The sequence below is a fragment of the Corvus moneduloides genome, chromosome Z (genome assembly GCF_009650955.1).
Source record: "Corvus moneduloides isolate bCorMon1 chromosome Z, bCorMon1.pri, whole genome shotgun sequence".
NCBI classification, from domain to species: domain Eukaryota; kingdom Metazoa; phylum Chordata; class Aves; order Passeriformes; family Corvidae; genus Corvus; species Corvus moneduloides.
Genome location: NC_045511.1, coordinates 25,409,868 through 25,431,464, shown reverse-complemented (window position 1 = coordinate 25,431,464; position 21,597 = coordinate 25,409,868).

Sequence of the window (21,597 nt, the reverse complement as noted above, 5' to 3'; positions counted from 1 at the left end):
CTGAAATACTTCTTTTGCTTCAGGACAATGTGCAACTGAGATGTTACTGTATGATTTTCATACTTCATCCTTTTAGAACTAGACATTGGATCTCTGTTGTCATTGTATATGCAGCTAATATGTGTATTTCTTTTATTTCTTTTTCTACTGGACAGGGGCTAATATAGAATTGTATTGCATTTGTATATAACATATTTGAAACATGAAGAACAACAGCTTTTATGTGCATCTCTCTATTTATCTACACAATTATCCATGGTTTTGAGAACAGATTTTGTACTAATCTTTCTGTTTTTACACTATTTTTCAGATATAAAGCCAAGCGTTCATTTGCTTAAAAATAGGTGTCCAGCACTGATTTTTACTGCCAACAATTCCTGCAGGCTTAAAAAGGGTGAAGATTGAAGCAGAGCAAGAGACTCATTTTGTTGTGATGTTTGGTTTATCAGAAAAGGTAAGTTTTACATTTGTTATTGTTTTTCTAATTCTCTCTTTCAAAAGAAAATAGGAAAAAAAGGAAGTGGAAGAAATACATCCAAAGTGCCATCCATCCAATGTGGAAATGAGTGTAGAAGGGTTTGGCAGAGGCCTCTGTGAATGCAGCCAGGCTGTGGCACTGATTCTCCTGAGCTCCAGCTGTACATCTCTTCCTCATGGTCATTATTTCCTGGTGTTTGACCTGGTGTCCTCTCTCAAAAGGACTCTATTGCTCCCAGTTTGTACAGATTTTAACTGCTTTTCCTAGGAATCCCGAATGTGGTCAAGAATCTTTGAGGCTGTTTCCACAGTGGATCCTAATGAGCTCAGTGAAAGCTCAGCCCTTTGGCAGCTGCCTTGGGAACCGAAGGTGTTTTCTCCTGAGATGCTGGTGGCTCCTCATTTCAGTTTATGATGGCTCATGGCTCTCCAGCCTGGGGCCTCAGCCCTCAAGACCTGCTAAGCTTTTGATTGAACAAAGTGCTGTAATCACCTTGCTGAGGATTTTATTTAAGAGGCTCTCAGGAAGTAAAGAAGGAACAAGACAGAGCTGGAAAAAGGCAGCTGGGTTAGAGACAAATAAAATGGATGTGCATCAGTGGGTGCCCTGTGGTGATTCCTGAGCATTTTATGGTAGAAAGGTAAAATATAAAAGCACTAATCCCCTGAACAGGCTAAACAGCACCAGGTGTGCCTGAGCTGAAACCACAGAAGCAGAGAGGTCATTGGAAGAAATTTCAAATACCATTTCCATCTGTGTCTTTGCAGATCACCACAGAAAGCCAGTTGAAGTGTTTGCTGTATTTTTTATCTGTATTTATTATATGTTAAAACAGAGGGAGGAGCCCAGCTCTGAAGCTGTACTCTCAAAATACTTTGACTGTTCTCCAAACCTGAAAGGTGGAATGTGTGATGGAGAGGCTACAAAAAGAAGGTTGGAAATACAGAGTGGCTTGTAATTGATTTCTTCCTGAAGAGCTGATTTTACAATTTTGCAAGGCTGATAAAAGTTCATCTGTCATTTGAATGTGAGGCAGTAAAGGTGAAGTGAAAGATGCAGAACTGATCTTTGAAAACACATCTGAAATTTGGCAAAAAGGAGTCAGGAACATTGTGTTGTGACACTGTAGTTATCACTGAGAAGTCTGAAAATGAAGAGAAAGTAGGACAAATGAATAGGCAGAATTCAGAATCAACTCGATCAAGAACAAGATAAAGAAACACATTCACCATGACAAGAACTGACAGTCAGCACAAGGCCCTGCATTAAGGATGAATTTGTGTAGTATTTGTGAGAACTGGGAATTAATGGAGGAGAGAGATTGAATCAGAAAAAGCTGATGGATCTTTAACAGAAATTATTCTTTCAGAAGGCTAAGTTTTATGACAAACTCGTCCACTCTTATCTTTGATTGCTGCAGTTAATTAAGTGTTGTAGCACAGTGGGGATGTGGTGGACACTGGCTGGGTAGAAGGCATTGAGAAAAATTCAAACTGCATCAGAATAAGCAAGATTTTTGTTAAAACTAAGGGGTGTTTTTTTTATTTTATTGAAGTGACAGCAGCTTTTTAGCATTTTATAGTAACAGAGCTCACATTTACTCACCTCACTGAATCTTGGGGGTTATAGTTACCAGTTTGTCACGGATACTGCACTGAGAATTAGCCTTGGGTTCTTGCTCTTAGTTTCTGAATATCTTTAATAATGATTACAATGTTCTTTAGCTATTGGAGTTTTACCTTGCCTTTTTTTTATTTGCATGCAACCTTTTTATCTCTGAAATCAACATAGCAAGTAAACAATTCAAGGGGAAGGAGGAAGAATGGTGGACGTTCAGTGTAGTGAATGTGAATGCACATTTCAAATACTTGATCACTTAACCAAATGAATGTGACGTTAATTGATGGGGTTAGGGGAGCAGAAAAATACAACAGGCAAGACACAAAATAAAAATGTGTGAAAAGTAATGAGAGTGGTCACTATTAATGAAGTTCATGGACTAGAAAAACTATGACACAGTGCTGCTGACCCCTCTGAAATGGTGAGTGTAAAGCTGCAATGCAATTCCAGTGGAAAGACTCAAGTATGTGTGAAAACTCAAGTAAAGGCAAAGGAAAGAGGAAAGAAAGAAAAAAAAAACGAACAAAAAATCCCAAAAGACTGAGGTTACTAGTACTTGTACTGGGGCCTGTAATAACAGGACGAGGGTCAAAAGTTCTAAACCAAGAGCAGGCAGATTTAGATTGGACCTAGGGAAGAAAATTTTTATGATGAGAGTGGTGAGGCCCTGGCACAGGTTGTCTCAAGAAGCTGTGACTGCCCCTGGATCCCTGGAAGTGTCCAAAGGTCAGGTTGGATGGGACTTGGAACAACCTGGGATAATGGAAGGTGTCCCTGCCCATGGCAGGGGTTGGGACTGGTCTTTGAGGTCCCTTCCAACCTAAAATATTCTGTGATTCTGTGTTTCTAACTAGAAAGTGTATCTGGAAAGTCTTATCCTGACAAAGAAGATCAATAAAATTGCCAAAGAGGGATAAAGGTGTTTGTTGTGGCTGTGCTTTCTTTGGAAGGCAATGCACTGGCCAAAACCCAGTGATTTGTATTTGCCACTCTGAATGTCTTCTCTCGATGGATTAGATGCCATCCTACTGAATCTCTTGCTCTCAGGATGAGTTGCCTGGAATTGGTATTCTAATTCATATTTCTCTTACATGCCAGATAGCTTATATTTTAAATTGAGTTGTTCATAAATGACCACTATGATGCACTTAAAAGAAAATTACTTTCTTTGTGCTAAAAATCCAATATTACATGCTAATTGTGTGTAGTGGTTTGGTCCAAAATACTCATTACTGTTTACTTTCTGTGAGATAAGAATTAGGAGAAACACAAAGCAGGCACCAAACTTGAAAGAATATAAAGAAGTTTATTAACAGACCTAAAAGAAGAAAAAAAAATAATACCACACCTTCAGAACTCCTCTCCTCCCTGCACCTTCCTCCCGTCTCCCACTGACAATGTAAAAAGACAGCCCTTAAGATGTTCAGTCTGTTTATCACTTCCATAATAACCTTGTTCAGTCCATTTAGGAAGAGGAGTCTCTCTTGCCCATGCTATGAACACATTATCACAACAAGACAGCCGCCCACTTCCAAATAACTTTGTTCAATCCATTTAGGAAGAGGAGGAGTCTCTCTGCTCGCATGGGAGTCCCTTCCCCCGCCTTGCAGCTTTTCCCACAACTGCTTTCGAGGGTCCACTCTTGAAGTTTTTTGGGGTACAATTTTAAGGTTGAGCCATTCAGAAACAAAAATTCTCTTCACCCATCTCTGGGAGCATTTCATCTCTAAGAACAGAAGCCCTCCGCCTTCCCTGGGAGCAAAGGGTCCTCCTCATCTTCATCTTTAGGACTATCTCTGGGAGCATCTCTAGGAACTGAGGTTTTCTCCTTTCCCATTTGGAGCAAAAGTCCTCATCTGGTCCATCTCTCCCTGTCCAAACTCCTCATGAAATTACAGCTGCGTCAGCATCTGCCTATCTCAGCGCAGGTGCTTTTGCTTACGAGTTGAACACTCCACCCTCCATATCTTCATGAGATTACAACGGGATACTCTGATATATCATAGCTTCACAACAGAATTTCAGCTTTAAGCATCTCCTCTCTCTCTTCCCTCAGGTTTTCAGCTCTTCACAGCACTAAAAGGGTTAATCTCACCTCAGCCTTGCAGCTGGAATGTGGCTTACCGAAGTGGAGAGGGGGGAGAGCCAAGCCACTCCGGCTGCCCACAGCAGGGCTGGAGGGGGCGAGAAGGGGGAGGAGAGGTTCCGCAGGTGGAACAGGGCCCATCGGCTCCAGGATGGCCGTGGCCCGGCCCGGCCTGGCCCGAGCAGGGCCTGGGCTGGGCCCGCTGGGCCCCCACAGGGCCCACAGCCACCTGTCCCAGCACCGGAAACGAGAGAGAGACTCTGCCTTGGGGTTTACTATTCTTAAGTGTGTATCACAGAGGTGGTCACAATTTTAAGTGGCTCAAAGAATTGTCCATATTCAAACTGGCCAGCTGATAGGTTCTGTTAGGTCATAGAGGAAGCTGTGAGCAACCCTTTGCAAGGACATCCCTTCCGGGACTATGCTAGCTAACCCATGACATTGTGCCAGTGTGTAGCTAATTGACCTCTGCTTCTCCCTAAGAGATAATGGGTGTATCCATGGATTGGTAGAGTGACTGAAACTTGCAGCTCTCCCCCAGAAAGGAGAGTTTTTAAGTGATGCACATTGCACAGTTTTTCTTCTTTTTACTGACAGGTGACAAAGGCTGGGAAAAGAAAGAGGGACACTGGAAATGAAAGTGAACAAGATACTTCTATGGATATGATTTTAGAAGAGCTGACTTTCAGAAGAAATTTTTCATTATTGTTCTCTTACTGACTGTACTGCAGAGTCTGAAACCTCATAGACAAATCTCTGAAGCCACAAGTGTCTTCAACATTCACTAGGGTGGTAAAAGTCCAGAAAAAACATTGCATCTTGGATGTTCCCTTGTCTTTCATACTCCATAAATATACCTAGTAAGAGGATTATGAAAATGGCACGTGAACTTGTACTATAGCCAAATTATAGTTTTACTCTGAGCTTGTTTTCAAAATCTTTTTATTAACACCATGGACTTGGTTTACATGGCAAGGTTTGTTGGGGTGGATCACTGGTTTAGGAAAGGACAAAAATTGCTGAGCAGCAACTGGGAGAGAGAATACACGAGAGGAACAATCACCAAGGTCAAAGAAGAGCCAAGTCTCTGTTCCAGGGGCCCGAGCTGATTCCCCTACAGTCCATGAGGAAGAGCATGGGGAGGCAGGCTGTCCTCAGCTGCCCAGGGAGGTCCATGATGGAGCTGACAACCACCTTGAGGACCCCATGCTGGAGCAAGGGGATGTGCCCTGAAGGAAGCTGTGGCCCTTGGAGAGCCTGTGCTGGAGCAGGCTCCTGGCAGGAGCTGAGATCCATGGAGAGGAGCCTGTGCAGGAGCAGGTTTTCTGGCAGGACCTGTGACCCCATGGAAAGGACCCATGCTGGAGCAATTAATGGGGAACTGCAGCCTGTGGGAAGGACCCACACCGGAGAGTTCATGGACTGTAGACCACAATGGAGCAGGGAGGAACATGAGGGGAAAGGAGCAGCACAGACAATGTGTGATGAACTGACCACAGCCCCCTTCACTGTCCCCCTGTGGCTACTTGTGGGAAGGAGGGAGGGAAGTCGGGAGCAGGAGAAAAAGGAGGGGTGGGGAGAAGGTTAACTCAAAAGCAGTTCCCTCATCCCCAGAGAAAGCCCCTGTTTGTCCAGTGCAGGAAATTGCAATATACTTTCCATAGCACTGCTTTCCTCTGATCATAGTTTCTGCTCCTTCTGAAGATTTTTTATGAAGTAGAGATGTGACAGAGGTGGTTTATGCACGTGACCTTGTGAAGTGACATAGGAAGGAGTTGCAAAAGGACACGAAGGACTGTCTCATGAATAACAAAGTATTTGCTCAAGTTCACTGCCCTTCTGAGAAACAGTGATCTGCATTAAAATAAGGTAAATAAAACCATTGGGAAGTGCTATGAGAGAAAAAGCTCAGCATTCCTGAGTGGTGGGAGAGAAATGCAGAGCCGCTTCAAAACACACAAAGTGTTCACATTAAGCTGGGATTCCTCACGGGCACTGGAATCTGCTGATGCTCATCCCAGCTGTTCTGCATCCCTGTTGAGTTTAGCACTGACAGGATAGACTGAAGTGACATCTGGTTTCTGATGGACTCGGCCCCAGTGTAACTTCCAAGATGAGCAAATTACTACAGCCTTAGGGCCTTCAGCTACAACTCCAGAGCCTGAATTCTGACCCTTGGGCATTCTCCCTTCAGTTTCCCTTTTCTCTGCCTGTGGGACATTTTCTGCCTGGAGAGACAGAAATTTCTGTTCCCTTTGCGTTGTCTGATCCAGACTGCTGGTATGTGATGAGTCAATATGTGACAAGATTTCTTCAAACCTTTGAGCAGTGTCTCAGGAATGGTTATAGAAACAAGCACAGGGAAAGGGGAGGGTAGGACTTGGTTATTTCTGAGGAAAGGGAAGGTTCAGAGGTATTTATATAGGGATCCTGTCATGATCACTTTTTCTAGTCTCATTTCACTGTAGTGGAGAGGGCCCAGTTAGTTTGGAGGTTTTGTGGGTCTGACATAAAGAGAATCTCATCTCAGAAGAGAAACCTACACTGCTTGGTCCTGATTTCCAACTAGGAAGGCCAAGCTATGTAACTTTTCCTTTTTTTAGACCAAAGTCAGTTTGAGGCTCAGTTCTGGCAGAGCTTGGCATTACATTTACACCTATCTCCAGATATTACAGTAAGAACAACTCCAGGGCACATCCAGAGAGCCCCAGACCAGGTGACATCCCAATTCCTCTATCAGGTAAACTTGCTCTTGTTTATAGCAATACAGTGGTGCTAAAACAGGCAGCACCTGGATTAAATTCTACTTTGTAAGGAATAAAACATCATCAAAGCTGGACAGACACCCTGTTGCTGTTTGTTAGCAGAAGGAAAAGCACCTTCTTTTGACTTGCTCAGAAACGATCACTGACTAAATTTGTAAATCAGAATTGTTCTGAGTTTTTAATAAGGACACAACTATTGCTTAGCAACCAGAATATTTCCTTTAGACAATAAGAATTAAACAAGCACATAATTCACGTCAAGGTCAATTCAGCAAAGAAAGGGAGAGGTTGCTACTGGAGCAGAAAAATGGACATAGCTGCAAGGGGGAAGAAGTGTGGTGAGTTAAAGGAGTGCGTGTACACCAGTGGAGGCTGAAGACCAAAATAAAGAAGCAAAGCCACCCAGAGTGAAGAAGAGGGGTGTAGGGACACTGACAGACATGCAGGGGTTATGGTGGGCCTTTGGCAGAGAACCAGAGTGTGAATTCCATGGAAGCAGCACTGGAGACAGGAAGAGCTGTGGTGAAAAGCAGTCACTGGAGCACAGGCTGGGGACAGCCCTGAGACAGCCAAGCACAGGCTGAGGCCAGCAGGCAGCAGAGGGATGTGTGTGGGTGAGGATGGAGCTGCCATCAGCCGATCAGCCATAGCAGCCAGTCCAGCATTGCTGATGGGAGCTAACACAGGCAGGAGGTGATACTGGTGAGTCTGAAATTAAAAACCAAGAGAAGAAAGGAAAACACAGAGATAAAGAGAGAGGGAACTGCAGTCAAACAAAGTGCTTTTCTTTGGAAGCAAGTGTTTACAGGCAGCCTTGGAAACTGAGCTGAACCAAGGCCAGCATGGAGAAAATATAAGTTTGCATAAATAGTGCCTGGATGTTACTGTGCAGCTAATTTTCCAATTAGGCATATTCCCGCTTGGTGAATAGAGGTGGATCCCATACAAGTGCTTTGGCCTGGACAAGTCCCTCTCAGCTGGATCTGTTGTTGGTGGGGATTCCTTTCACATGTTTTGTTTTGCAAACTGCTGAGCAAGCTGACATTTCCTGCATAAACAGGAGAAAAACCAGGTGGAATGGAGCTCTGTGACAGACTCCAAGGGGAACACTTGCACTTTTTATCAGGGAGTGTATTAGACACAGATAACTGGTAGGTAATCAAATAGGCAGTACCAGTGTCTTTTTCTTTAGTCTGACAAACTTTGGCCTTTGAATTCAGCTGGTGAGCTCTGCCTGACTCCCTTTGTCCTCTCTGCAGTCAGAACAGAAGGAAACAGAACAGTTTCTCCAAAGGCTCATTGCAACTGGCAGTGTGTCACCACCCCTCATCAGGTCTCATAACCCTCATGCTCAGTTAGGATGGGAACTTTTATGTCTTTTGCCTTCCTTGCTGCAGGTTCCCACTGAAAGGAGATTTCAGAAGCAGAGTTGTCACCTGACGTAGCTGAGACCCATTGATGATTTTTTCCTGTGCCAGGACATGGGTCAATCAGCTCCCACAAGGGACTGAGGAAATGTCCCCTTTGCACTGTGGGGCCTTCAGAGACAGATGTGGGATGGATTGCCCTGGAGATCACAAACCCCCAGCAGCTCTCACATCTTCCACCCTCACTTCTGGCTGTACCTTTCTGTCATAAGCAAGATGTGCCTTTTTTGTTGCTTTCTCCCCAGCTTTTTCTCTCAAGATTTGACACAAGTCTCTCCTTATTCCTTCTTACCACGTGCTTTGTTTACTCCATTTGCTGTTTCCTTCACTGCACCTGTTCTGTCTTTCCAGAGTTCCCACTTCTGCTGCCTTTCTTCTGTTGCAGGTTGTGAAGAGGTGGCATGGTTTGGCACATTTTGGCATGTTTTGGCACATTCTGGGCTTCACTCCCTCTGTGAGCCTGCTGCGGGTTCTGCCTCACGCACAGCTGGGCACTGGCAGCACTGCAGCAGTAGCAGAGCATCTTTGCAGCTCAGTGCTCAATCCCAGAGCTGTGGCCTGCCTTTGCCAAGGGCTGAGCTCAGTAACTGACAGCTCACTACAGGGCTGGAGGCAGCAGTGAGACCCTTTGCCTGATGTGTCTGGCTGAGCTGCATATGCTATTTGAGTGCTCTTTTACCCTTCCTGGGAATGGCTTTATCCTTTATGCTGTGTTTTACTTTGTGGAAAAAATGACTTTTTCACTCTTAAATATTTTTCTCATTTTTCTCTAATGAAAAAGCATTCTCCCAAGAAGGACACTGGGCAGTTCCTCAGGGTTGGTCAGCTAAGGAGAGTCTTTAATGGAGCACTGCCTCCATGGGAGTGCATCTCCGCAAGGAACATCAAGCACACTGCTTTCTGTTGCCTCCGTGAATCTGCTCTGAGAGTGCTGTGAGCAGCCACAGAGCTCTGATTGTCCCTGCAAAGTGGTGTTTGGGTGAAGGGTGGCTCTGCTGGGAAGAAGAGCAGATCAGGAAGGCTCACTGGGGAGAGGGACTGGTGGATTTCAGGAGAACACTGCTCTCTCTGCAGCCCCTGTACCTGCCTGGCAAAAGGTCTGCTTTGTCAATGGTGCCTGTGGTGCAAAACTGCTCACAGATTTGCAGAGGTACCTTTAGCTGGATCATTTCCAACCACCTTCACACCTTCTCACTCCCAAGGCTCGTGCTGGGGCTTGTGCTGCCTTATTCCTATGACTGAAGGCGCAGAGTTAATGCAGAAAGAATTAATGGGATTTTGGAGCAGAAACCAAGTCCTTCTGTACTGCAAACCCTGTAACAAAAACTACATCTGCTTCCATTGCTTTCTCTGCTTGAGGGAGAAAGAATCTTTAACTTGCTTTCTTCTTGCATTTGTGAAATTTAAGTCAGCTGATGAAGAAATTGGACATTTTTCCCCTCCCCTCCCCTCCTCTCCTCTCCTCTCCTCCCCTCCCCTCCTCTCCTCTCCTCCCCTCCCCTCCCTTCTCTTTTTGTTTCTGACTGATGTAAGAGTTTTTTACAGTGAAGTCCAAGGGGATTAATGGTCGTGGCCATAGCAGTGGTGTGGAGGGCTGCAGAAAGGGCCACTCTGGGGACATCCCTCTGCTGGGGCAAACAGAAGGCAGATGAGACAGTTTGAGGCAGAGCAGATTTCCACGGCCTCTCTCTGCAGTGGTGACGCCACGCTGTGCCGGTGCTGCCCGAGCTCCAGGTGGCTCTGGGGACCTGCCGGGCAGCTCTGCCTCAGCAGAAGAGTTTTGTTCACCTTCCTGGGGGCTCTGCCTGATCCCTCGCTCCAGAGATCGCTGGGCAGATGGTGAACACTCTGCCTTTGCAAGGAGAAAACATTCTGCAAACTCCCTGCACTTGTTATGGGAACAGCATGCTACTGTTAATTACGGCAAAGCCACTTGTGAAGCATTACATGAAAACCTTCTCTGACTGTGCTGGCTTCCCAGCCAACACTGAATTACATATCTTTGCTGGTTATCAAGAAAAATCTGATATTTTGATATTGTGTCTTCACTTGACATTAAAGGATGACACCTGAGCTCAAATGTGTGGTCAACTTCTTGTATAATTTACTCAATAAATTTGACAACATTTTCAGTTCCATTAACTGAATAATTGCTTTCATTTGCCAGTAAGCCACTGCTAGGGAAAGGGAGGCTTGACGGTCACACTTTGAAAGCACATCAGTACTTTAAATCATACTAATTTAAGAAAGATGCTGAATTTCTTTTGTGAGATGACTGCAGCTACAGCCTATGTGCTTCATTTGGTTTAACTGTGCTTCAGACAAGAGCACCTGATCCCTGGCTCCCTCATGTCCTAGGAAAAGAGTGGCATGTGTGAGTTACTTCCTTAGAAGTGATGACATTAATGTTTGTATCTGTCAGCTTGATTGAAAGGAAAATATTTGCCTGCAAGAAGATATGGATGGATTTTTTTAAACTGGGAAAGCTGACCTCAGTAACTGCTGCAGAACAAAGCACCTGTGGAACAGGAGCACACAGCTGCTGGCAGTGAGGGAGATCCAGGCCCCACCAGTGACCAGGGCTTGTGGAGAAAACATATGTGTGCCTTTATTTAAAGCTTCCTTTCCTTTTCCTTGTTCTCTTTCCTCATTCCAGAGTGCTCTCCTTAAACTGTCTTAAACCAAGATACCATCTGGTCATCACCTTTTGGGAAGTGGGGACAGGAGCATGGACAGTGTGTCTCTTCTGTTTGACAAATGCTTTAAGTCCTTTCACAATGCAGAGAATCTGAGAGTGCCACAGGCTTTCTAAGGCTCTCTGTTTTCCTGGTTTTAATGGAGTTTTTGCATGTTATTTTGAGTTTATTTGCCCTCCAGGTGTAAAGGACAAAAGTGGTAAAAGAGGAGTAACAGAAAAGAAAAAGAGAGGAGAACCACAGAGCACAGGAGAACCACTCAGGCAGCCTGTGCTACCTCAGCAGGATGAGGAACAGGAAAAAATAAGCAGATTCATGACATTCAATGGCATGAAAATATTCAGCTGCATTTTGAATGAACCCATGCACATGGTGACTTTTTATAAAATTGCTGGCGTTGGTTGGACAAGGGAGATAAGCCAAAAATATGTGTTATTGCAAATAAACCAGTGCAGCATAATAAATGTCAGTGCCTTATCAGTATACAGTATTTGTGCTACACAGCTCAAAAAGTGAGCTGGTGGGGCTGATTCTGAATGCAGAAAAGCTTCTGGAGTCAACAAAGTTTCGGCCCAGAAGAGGTGCAGGGTGCTGAGAAGGAGCCACAGCTGTTGTGATTAGTATTTTGCTGGAGATGATGAATTGCTGGAAGAGCAACCTGTTCTAAATGAAAATGAAATATGGGGATATTTCAGTTGTCCTTTGCTCCCTGTAGCCATAAAGATCAAAATTTCTGAGCTGTTGGTGGAGACTCCCATTATACTTTCTGTGGGTGCTCCCCTGAGGGCTACAGCACAGTTTCTGTAGTTGTTAAACATTTGCTGCACATCGTGTCTGCCACAAACAGCTGGTTTTGCAACACCAGTAAATCCATCTGCATACCTTACAGGAAGCCCTGTGTGAGAATTAAAATCTACATCTAATTTCAATAATTATAGAAACTGATATTAATAATTAAATAACCTGATGCTTAATTATCTGCTAAGCAATGAATTCCAACTAGTCCATTACCCTCAACACCAAGAAATGTAACTGAACAGATGGCTTAGCAGTAGTTTTTCCTTGTGCAGCTGACAGCACAACAGCTTTTTTTTCAATGAAAGGAAATAAAACTTAATTTTTGGAAATTCAACTCCTCAGAGACACATAGTGTTTACATATTTTATAGAAGTCTCTGCTCCCTACACAGCTTGGGAAAATTAACTTTACTTTTCTAATACCTTTTCATAGTTCTTAGTTTTCCTGTTGGTGCTCGTTTTGTTTTGTTTTCTTTCAAAATAAGAGACTTTATGTCAAAAGGAATGGCATGACAAATGTATTTCTTTTAAAATTAGAAAAGAAGTTCCTCTATTTGACCTTCTCCTCCTTTTTTATTTTCCTAAGTCTGCATTTTATCAATAAATGGTACTAATTTGATTCTCAAAACTTAAAATATTGCATTTTTAGTAAGATGAGTGTCTTAAGTTATCTTGCTGTCTTATCTTTGGTCTTTTGGTGCAAATTCTGGCAGTGAAGACTCAAGGACAGACATGTAATGGATTAGCTGGAGTCAGACTGCTGTAAGGACAGAGTTATATCATTCCGACCAGTAAATGTTGAAAATCAGCAAAAAGAACAATTATTTAGGAATCAAAGTGAGAAAGAGAAAGAGAGGAAAAGAAAAGAGAAAAGAGAGAAAAAAAGAGAAAGAAGAAAAGAGAAAATAAAGAGAAGAAAATAGAAGAAAAAAGAAAAGGGAAAAGAGAAGAAAAGAGAAGAAAGAAGAAAAGAGAAGAAAAGAGAAGAAAAGAGAAGAAAAGAGAAGAGAAGAGAAGAGAAGAGAAGAAAAGAAAAGAAAAGAAAAGAAAAGAAAAGAAAAGAAAAGAAAAGAAAAGAAAAGAAAAGAAAAGAAAAGAAAGAAAAGGAATACAAATACATTCCTGTTATCAAATAAAACTGGTTGAAGTGAGCTTCATATTTGTTCCAATAATCAATGCAAAATGGATAATTAACATTCTTCCTTCATCCACTAAGGACATTTTTATGAACCTTGATTTTTTTGGGCCCACAAAGTGTGATTCTTTCTGTTGTTCTGTGCAGGGCTGGGAGTTAGACTTTCCTCGTGGATCCCTCCCAACTCAGAGTATTCTATGATTTTATGATTCTATACTTTAACAATTTGAGTATATGGTGTCATTCAAGTGGGGAAAAAAAAGCACAAAAATGTGAAGGAAAATGTGCATTTTAACGTCAGTAAACAGACTTGAAGAGGCTCCAGCTCAGTATGAACTGACCAAGGTTTTGAATGTGCTGCTGAGTCTGACATGGGAACACCCAAATTCCTTCCTTTTGCACAGCATCCTGACAAACCCTACTGACAACAGCCCTATAAAGGTCTTCGGTAGCCTTGGGCTCACTAGCCTGGTTAGGGCTAGGTTTGGGAGCTTCTCTTTCCCCTTCTTTCCCATGAAATTGATCCCATGAGATCCTACTACAGAGAAGTTCTACCTCCTGAGAAGTCCTGGGCATACAGGGATGGAAAGCCAGGTTTTTCCGGGAGGGTGGAAAACATTAGAAACACATAAAATCTTATAAAATTACTAACCATGTTTTCAAACAGAAGGCAAAATTCACAAATTTTCAGCAATAAAGTGTGAAAATTTACCCTGACATGAGCTACTGCCTGGAACATGAGGCATCAGGTGGCTGGCAAGTGAAGCAGTGGTACTCCACGAGCACTCTTCAGCATGAAAACACTGATGAAGAGCATTAAAGGAACTCAGAATTTATTGTTCAGAATCTGGAAGTCAATTAAGGTTTAATTTGCTGCCTTCAGCACAGACAATCCAACTTTATCACCATGTGAGCCAAGTGTCATGTCATGTGGGACTTCCCCACTGGCTTCTTAAATTCACAGCTACTTAACTGCAAATGATGGGTCAAACTGCGAGTTTAGGACAGCAAAACAGGCTGTCAGCTTCACAGAAAATTCAATAATACACTGTATGTTTTTTTCAGCTGCATTTTTGGCAGTACAGTAAAAAGCACCTTTGAGTCTTAAAATCCATGAACTTTGTTTCTTTCTTCTAATCTGTGGCTGATCACTCTAACTGCAGAGGATTAAACAAATCCAAAGCCCTTTTAAAACAGAACTATTCCATCACACATTGCCACTAAAGATTAGATTTACAGCAAAACAACAACACCATTTTCAGAACCCTTGGCCTGGACAGGCTCTGGAACACAAACCACCACGGCCTTGGGCTGCTCCAGAACCAGCATCGCTCACATCTCTACAAACCAGTCCAAGTGGGCTGCAAGGGGCTGCCTCTGAGCCAGCCTTGGCGCTAACATTCACCTTCTGAAGGCTCCCATTTTGTTTCTGGCAGTTCTTGCCCGTTGTGACAAGTCAGACATTTGCTCCCATTTTTAACTCCCGTCGTTTGGTCGGAAGCCACGGCAGGCTCAGTGCTGACTCACAGATCGTGTGATTCATGTTATTGTTCTGGCTTCTCTTCAGCAATTACACACCGAGGCCAAATACACTGCTGAGAATTACAGTATTAAAACCACTCTGCTGAGCTTGTGGTGGAAAGGCAGTGCAGAATCAAGTGCAGCTGTTGGAAAGTCAGTGGAACTCAATGGTAAAATGAGTTCCTAGGGTTTTTTCTATTTTATGTTTTCCTGTGCATCGCTTGGTAAACTCTGTGAAATATAAACTGAAACTTGCTGCTTTCCCTTGTGTTATGTCAGTCTCAGATTCTCTAAAACAGGTGTACAGCTCTACAAAAGGAAGTGCTGCTGTCAGATGTTGTTCCCAGGAGCAGAACTACTGACTTTCTCCTCCTCTAAGTAAAATTCCATTTTATTTACAGTAGTTGGGATTGGAAAAAGTTCACTTTCAAGATAGTATAAAAATAAACAGGAAGTTCTCTTTGAGATCAAAGTAATCTCTTAAGTCCAGATCAAGAAGGGTGTTAAAAAATTTACTATTGTGCTAATAATAGTCATTATTATTATTATTATTTAACAGTGTAAGTGGTTGGTTGTTTTGTTTTTTTTTTTTTTTTTAACTGAGGTGAGACAGAAACAATACTCTGCATTTGGTAGATACAGAATAAAGACTCCCCATTATATTAGACATTACTACATTTTGTATTTATATGTACAAATATAGTTATTACATGTTAGTATAGTGCATATATATTGTACATTACTGTCGTAATATTGGCTTGAGTAGTGGTTTTCCCAATAAAAAAATGAGATAAATGTCTATCACAGGAAGCAACAAAATGCTTTACATTGAAGGCATGCTCACCTCTCACTGTTACAGAGGAAGGAGCTCTGCACATGAATGGCCTGCTCAATTGACCATCTTCTATTCTAGTTATCCCTTTCCCATCTCATCTGCATCTCATGCCTGCATGTCCTATTCAGTTTCCATTTAATTTGGAAATACAGAGAAGAAAATGCTGTTCCTATTTACTATTTCTTGTTTCCATTTCCCATTTTGTTATTTTCAGTTGGAAATCCATTCTGAATCTTTACTGTGCAATGTTTGAACATTAAAGAGATGTAAATATTTGACAGAAATTATTCTCTCTCTTGTCGTTGCTGTAAGTGCACTTACACCACCTCTGTCATGATATTTCTATCAAAGAGGTTAGAATAGGTTATCTAATTAGACTGTCTGGCCTCAAAAACTTATTAACAGATAAAACATAGGATTCTCTGCCTCAAAATATCTGGTAGCCTACAGTGCTATAACTATTCTTTTATTTAAGAATCTAAGGAAGCAAGAAGCTGTGAGTGTGGTTAGAAAACTTGAAAACACGTCTTTCCCAAAGCACTTTTGTAAACGTGCCCCAAGGCAAAGGGAAGATACTCACTATGCGGAGCACACTTTGGCTAAACATTTTACTGGCTTCTGACGGAGTGATTCAGTGCTTTGTGAAAACTGTGATCACAGCAGTTCATTCACCCATTTTTCTTTCTCTACAAGCAGAAATTACAAAGCCAGACTGTCTCATAGGACATGGTCTTCTTTTTTTCTGTTTTGGACTCAAAGGCAGAATGTTTTTTTAATGTATATCAAGCAGCGAGTTCTAGAAACAAAGAAAAATCGGTCCTCAGATATTCAAATGATCAAGAACACAGTCTGGAGTATTTATGTATCTTGCAGAACACTTGACACAAGAATAAACACCACCAACAACCCCAGCTGCTGATCAGCTTCCCTGTGATTGCTGTATTCAAAAAACAGTTTCACTGCACTATCCCAATTGTATGAACATCACCAGGATCTGTGCTGAAACCTGTGCTGCCTTTTGTAACTCTCCATAATTGAAGTTACCTGTGAGATGTGGCATTGCTAAAATGAGTTAACATTTTACCAGGGAAGAAGGAAAGGAAATAAGGAGTCAGGTTTTCAAGAGTAAATCCACATAAAACATGTCACACTATGCCACAGAAAGTATGGCAGAAGCCTGGTGTGACCAAAACCCTGCAATTTTCAGTGGAAAACTTTACTGTGAGTGCATTGAACTGAAACTGCTTTGTTCACTCTGTTTTAATTCATATGTTACTGCTTACTTCACACTCACAACACAATCCCAGGGGAATATATAAGGGACACTGCAAATTTTTAGGGCTGCATCATCACTGAGGTACATCAGCTTGCTGTTGAAGGCAAGAATCCTAAGTAACATCGAGTTTGTGAGTAACTAGCAAAAAAATCAGACAGATGCTTCTGTATTTGCAAAAAGAAAAGAAATCAAGAAAAACAGGAAAGATAAAAGCAGAAATCCTGCCAAACAGAATGCTTTTGCAGAAATAGGCTTTTTCTAAAATTACTTTAATGAAAGTTCAAGCCTTCTAAAGTTGCTGGCTTTCATTATGCAACGCCACTGCTAACCACTTTATCAGCTAATTCCTTAGCCTGTAAAATGCACTTTCAGTGAAAAGCAGTGCATGACCCATTTGTCAGCCTGGAAAAATCCATCATGAGCTTGTAAAAGCTGTCCACTCCCTGGTGATTGATGGACTCAAGGACGTTGTTTACAGAAAAGCCAAGTAGATGTTCATGTTAGGGCAGAAGGGCCGAGTGATGAAGATACAAAGTTAAAGCATCTGACAAGGGATGTGCTCCAGCTCCCCTTTGCTATCACTTCATTGTTATTCAGTGACTATTTTATGGCCCATGTCAGTATGTAAATTTGTCCTGGTTTCATATTTTGCAATGCATAAACTGGAAAGGAATTAATTAGAAAGTTTGAAAAAAGGAGATACAGTTTAAAAATGAGACACTATTAAAGTGATGCACTTGGTCCTGGCTTTCCTTGTAATGCCCAACTCGTTTGGTTATTAAAGAGTGAAAGATGCTGAATTGCAATGGGTGTGCCATATTTAATATTTCAGAATTATGCATTTTGTGGGTGACACAGGTTACCTCTCAGAATTTTCATCTGTTTGTGCTTGCCTAAAAGAGGGGGATTTCTTGTCTGAATCGTCTCTTTCTTCACTTGTCCCACTCAACTTGCTGTGTACACTCTCTGGATAAATGACATATAAACCCTAATTCTATAGGAGCTTTCCCCTACAGAGCAGCAGAAATCACAATACTACTTTTTAATACATTCTGTACTGTTACCACTTCTGGGAAAATTTTTTTTGACTTTTCTATAAAATGATTGTTAAGACCAGAGTTAAAAAAAAAAAAAAATTAAGAAATGTATGCAATGAACAGGTGGCAGTAAGGGTTTTGGAAAATTTTACCAGTAGAAGGTGAAGTTCTTTGTGTAAATTGACTATTCCTCTGGGCAAAACACTTAAAAATGTTGCTTTCCCATAAATATCAGAGAAAGCAGAGAACAAGAAAGAACAGAGCACAAGTACCTTTAATTAAACTGGCTGCCTGAAGAGTGTCAGAATTATGTTCATCCAGGTACAGGTCCCAGTGGCTGAAGGTGCTTCTGTGCTATGTGTATCTTCTTTGATATAAAGTACCTCAAAAGTTCTGCATTTCTGAATCAGAGAGGTTTCAGGTTAAATAGAGGAAGAGAAAGAAACACTGAGAGCTCACATGACTGCTCATGTGAGGGTGAAGTGTCCCCCCCCCAGTAAGTTTTGCTCAGCTGGTGTGCCTTACTAGAGCAGGTCATCATGCCTAGGATTAGGTAAGTATGGGAATAGAATAGAATAGAATAGAATAGAATAGAATAGAATAGAATAGGTGAAGGTCTTAAAATGCACAGACACTATATTTTAAATTGCATAATACCGTTTCACTCTCCCTTCCAAATTCTCTTTGTGACGTAAAGCACATTAGGTTGGAAGGAAGAAACAGCTTTTACAGCTGTTTATCCCTTCATGACAAAGGAGAGCAAGTGTCATCTGTCTGCCTTCTCAGGAAGAAAAAACATAACTTTAAACACCTCTAAAAGTTCAGGAAATGCTGTAAAATACTGATTGAAACTTCCTGACTGTGTAGAAGCAACCTTGATCTGCCAGACCACATGGAAGGAATGCCTGCAGGATGCTGAACAAAGTGAACTTCAGATAACTCAAATTAAACCTAGCCTAAAAGAGATTTATGTCACATTCATGAAACTAATAGTCCTCTCAACCCCTGCATAACATGTTTTTATGGTTTTGCCCCTTTGTAGTGTTCTTGGCTCCACATCCCTTATTTTCTTAAGAAGCTATCTGCAAAGTATATTACTTGTGAACGTTTTGAAGCTTGAACTTTTTGCTCTCTGGGAAGCAATTAGGAAGAATGTAGATATAGAAAATATTATCTCTTTGGTTTTCAGTGATGTCTTAGTCCAACAAAGACATAACATTTTCTTAACAACTTGACCTTGCTGACTCTAAATGTGGGGAGTAATTTTATGCTGGTGCCATTCCACTGGATTTCTCAAATTCCAAATTATCTGTAATGATTTACATTAGAAGAAAAGAAGACTGCCTTACATGGTGCTGGAGGAGGAGACTGAGGAGCTCCAAGGGACTTCTACTCATCCAGAGCCACGGAACAAGTGAAGCACAAGCACAAAAGTGAAGTGCATTGAATCTGTGTTACAACTCAGCAGGTTAACACTGCTGTTTCGGGAGGTTTCTCTCTCTCCAGTTGAGGAATCTCAGGCTGAGCTCCACTGAGGGATTTAGATGATTATCTGGATGATTCTGCTCCACATCCAAGACAGAGTTACCAGGTACCTAAAGCCATTAATTGATATTGTTTTGATGCAGTGGGGTATCTATCAAAGTTTTGCAAGTCAGAAAATTTTTATTATGTTTCTTAATATTCAGAGACAGCACATAGAAGATGTTGCAAACAAAACTGATGATGGCTTTTTCTAAGGAGTTTACTCACCCTTTAGCTTGAATACTCCTGGGTACTTATCCTAACAGAGAACAAAAACCCTTGACCAACAAACAAGCAAAAAGGTGGCAGGATTGCCCCATTTTCTGTTCTGCCAGTAGTCACAGCAGGGTTGTGTCCCACACAGTGGGCTGCAAGGCAGCAGAGATAGAAAAAGGTATGTCCCACGTGCCAGAGGAACATTCATGTCCAGTATCAGCAGTGATAAAGGCAGGGAACATGAGCAAGGTGTGAATGGCAGCGATGAGAGTGAACACGAGCATTTCTTCTCACTGTTGTTCCACTAAGTGAATCTAACCCAGGCTGGCTTCAGAAAATTAGATGCATGTCAAGAACAACGTGTTTAGCAGCATCTGTACAAATATTCTGCCAGGGTGGTCACACCGCAGAAAAGCACACCAAATTCTACCTCTTGTTCAGTCATGTTGGTATCCTCTGCTTCATCAGAACAGCAGCAAAACTGTGCTTCTGTGCGAATAAAGTCTCTCTCTCTCTCCCAGTAAAACTTTGCCATGGTTTTTTTAAGAGTAGGAAAAGAAAACTGGTTCATGGCATAAGTATAGAGTGCCTACAGAAAGCCCTGGGTGTGACTTAGAATGACCTGAAATGAGAGGCCAGAAATCATAAGGATTAAAAAATAAGGGGAAAAAAATAAAAGAGAAATAATGAGAAAAAAGAAAGGAAGTAGAAATTTGTAAGAAGCTTGCCAAGATTTATTGCTTCTCGGTGATATTTCAAGCACTCGGTGGTTACTCAAGAGGCTGAGGAAAATTCACTGTGCACATACATATATTCCCTGTGCTCCCCCATAGCTTCCTAGAGCTGAGGGAATTCAGCCATGTGAGGGTAAAGAAGAATCACTTGCCCTCAGCAAGATCACTAGTCAGTACAGATAAGGCACATTAAACAGACCCTGGTTTTCCCTGGCTGCTGTCACGGCCCAGTCCTCAGTGCTAAGCACAAACTCAGTTTGGCTCCTCCATTCCTTTCCACTCGGATCTCAGCGTGGGGTGCTGGTATCTAGTGCCCAAATACTACACAGGGCAGCTGAGAGGCTACAGAGCATCTTGATGTTGCATCAGTCTTGTCACTACCTGAAAAGAAAGCAGTCTCTGGGCAGAGCTTTTTCTCAGTTTCTGTTCCATTCACATTAACGTGACAGAGCAGGGACACTCATGAGTGCCCAAGTGTTTTTGACAAAGATACTGTAGCTGTGGAGGTGGAAATGAGTAACAAACTGGCAGGAACTCCTTGGGTCAGGAAAGAAAATCCTATAATCCCAGTCATAAATTGCATCAACTTCTGTCCAACACCAAGTTTTCTGTTCTCACCTCTATTAGGAGAGCTATTTTATAACCTCCTCCCTCTGACAATTAGAAATCATCTTCTAAATTGCATCCTAAGCTTTTAATAGCCAGTTGATACCCATTTGTTCTTGTGCCAACGCTGTTGTCCAGTTTGAATCACTCTGCTGCCGCCCCCCCCCCCACCCCTTGTTGGAACAAGTGACTAATTAATGTGTTGAGAGAAAAGGCTGAGAATGTGCCAAATCTCCTCATGCTGAACTTAAGATTTCCCTGTTTTCATTTTCTCATCAGACTCAGTATGTCCCGGAACCAACCATTTAGTTGTGTGCTGATGTCTTACCCTTTATCATCAAAAATGCTCCCTTTGGACTTCTTCTGTCTATCTAGAGTTGTGATGAGGTTTGCAGGGGAGTTGGAAGGTGTGTGAGCTCTTGCAACTTCAAAAATGCACGAGGACTAAGGACCAGAGAAGGAACAGCATTTTTCTTTTGAGGTGTTCTTTTCCCACCTCTGTGAAACTTCTCGGTGATGTTTGTGCTCATCCATAGTCTTCAGGATTTTCAACATCTTCCTTCCTTGGCCTTTCCCTAATTGAAAGCTTGCTGGCTCTTGGAAGGGTAGTGGGGGTAGGCTAGACATAATTATCTCACCACATTAGCTGTGGTATTTTATGCAAGGGACAGGCAGGCTGTCATTTACAGGACAGCTGACAGCTCTCCATCTGTACCGAGTCTGAGTCAGGTGAAATCCATGTTGATACAGAGGTCAGAGTACGAGAGAAAGAAAACAGCACGTGAGCTGACGTTTAGAGAAGTGACCAAGTGTGCAAATCTGCATCATTTCTCCTGTGTTCAGG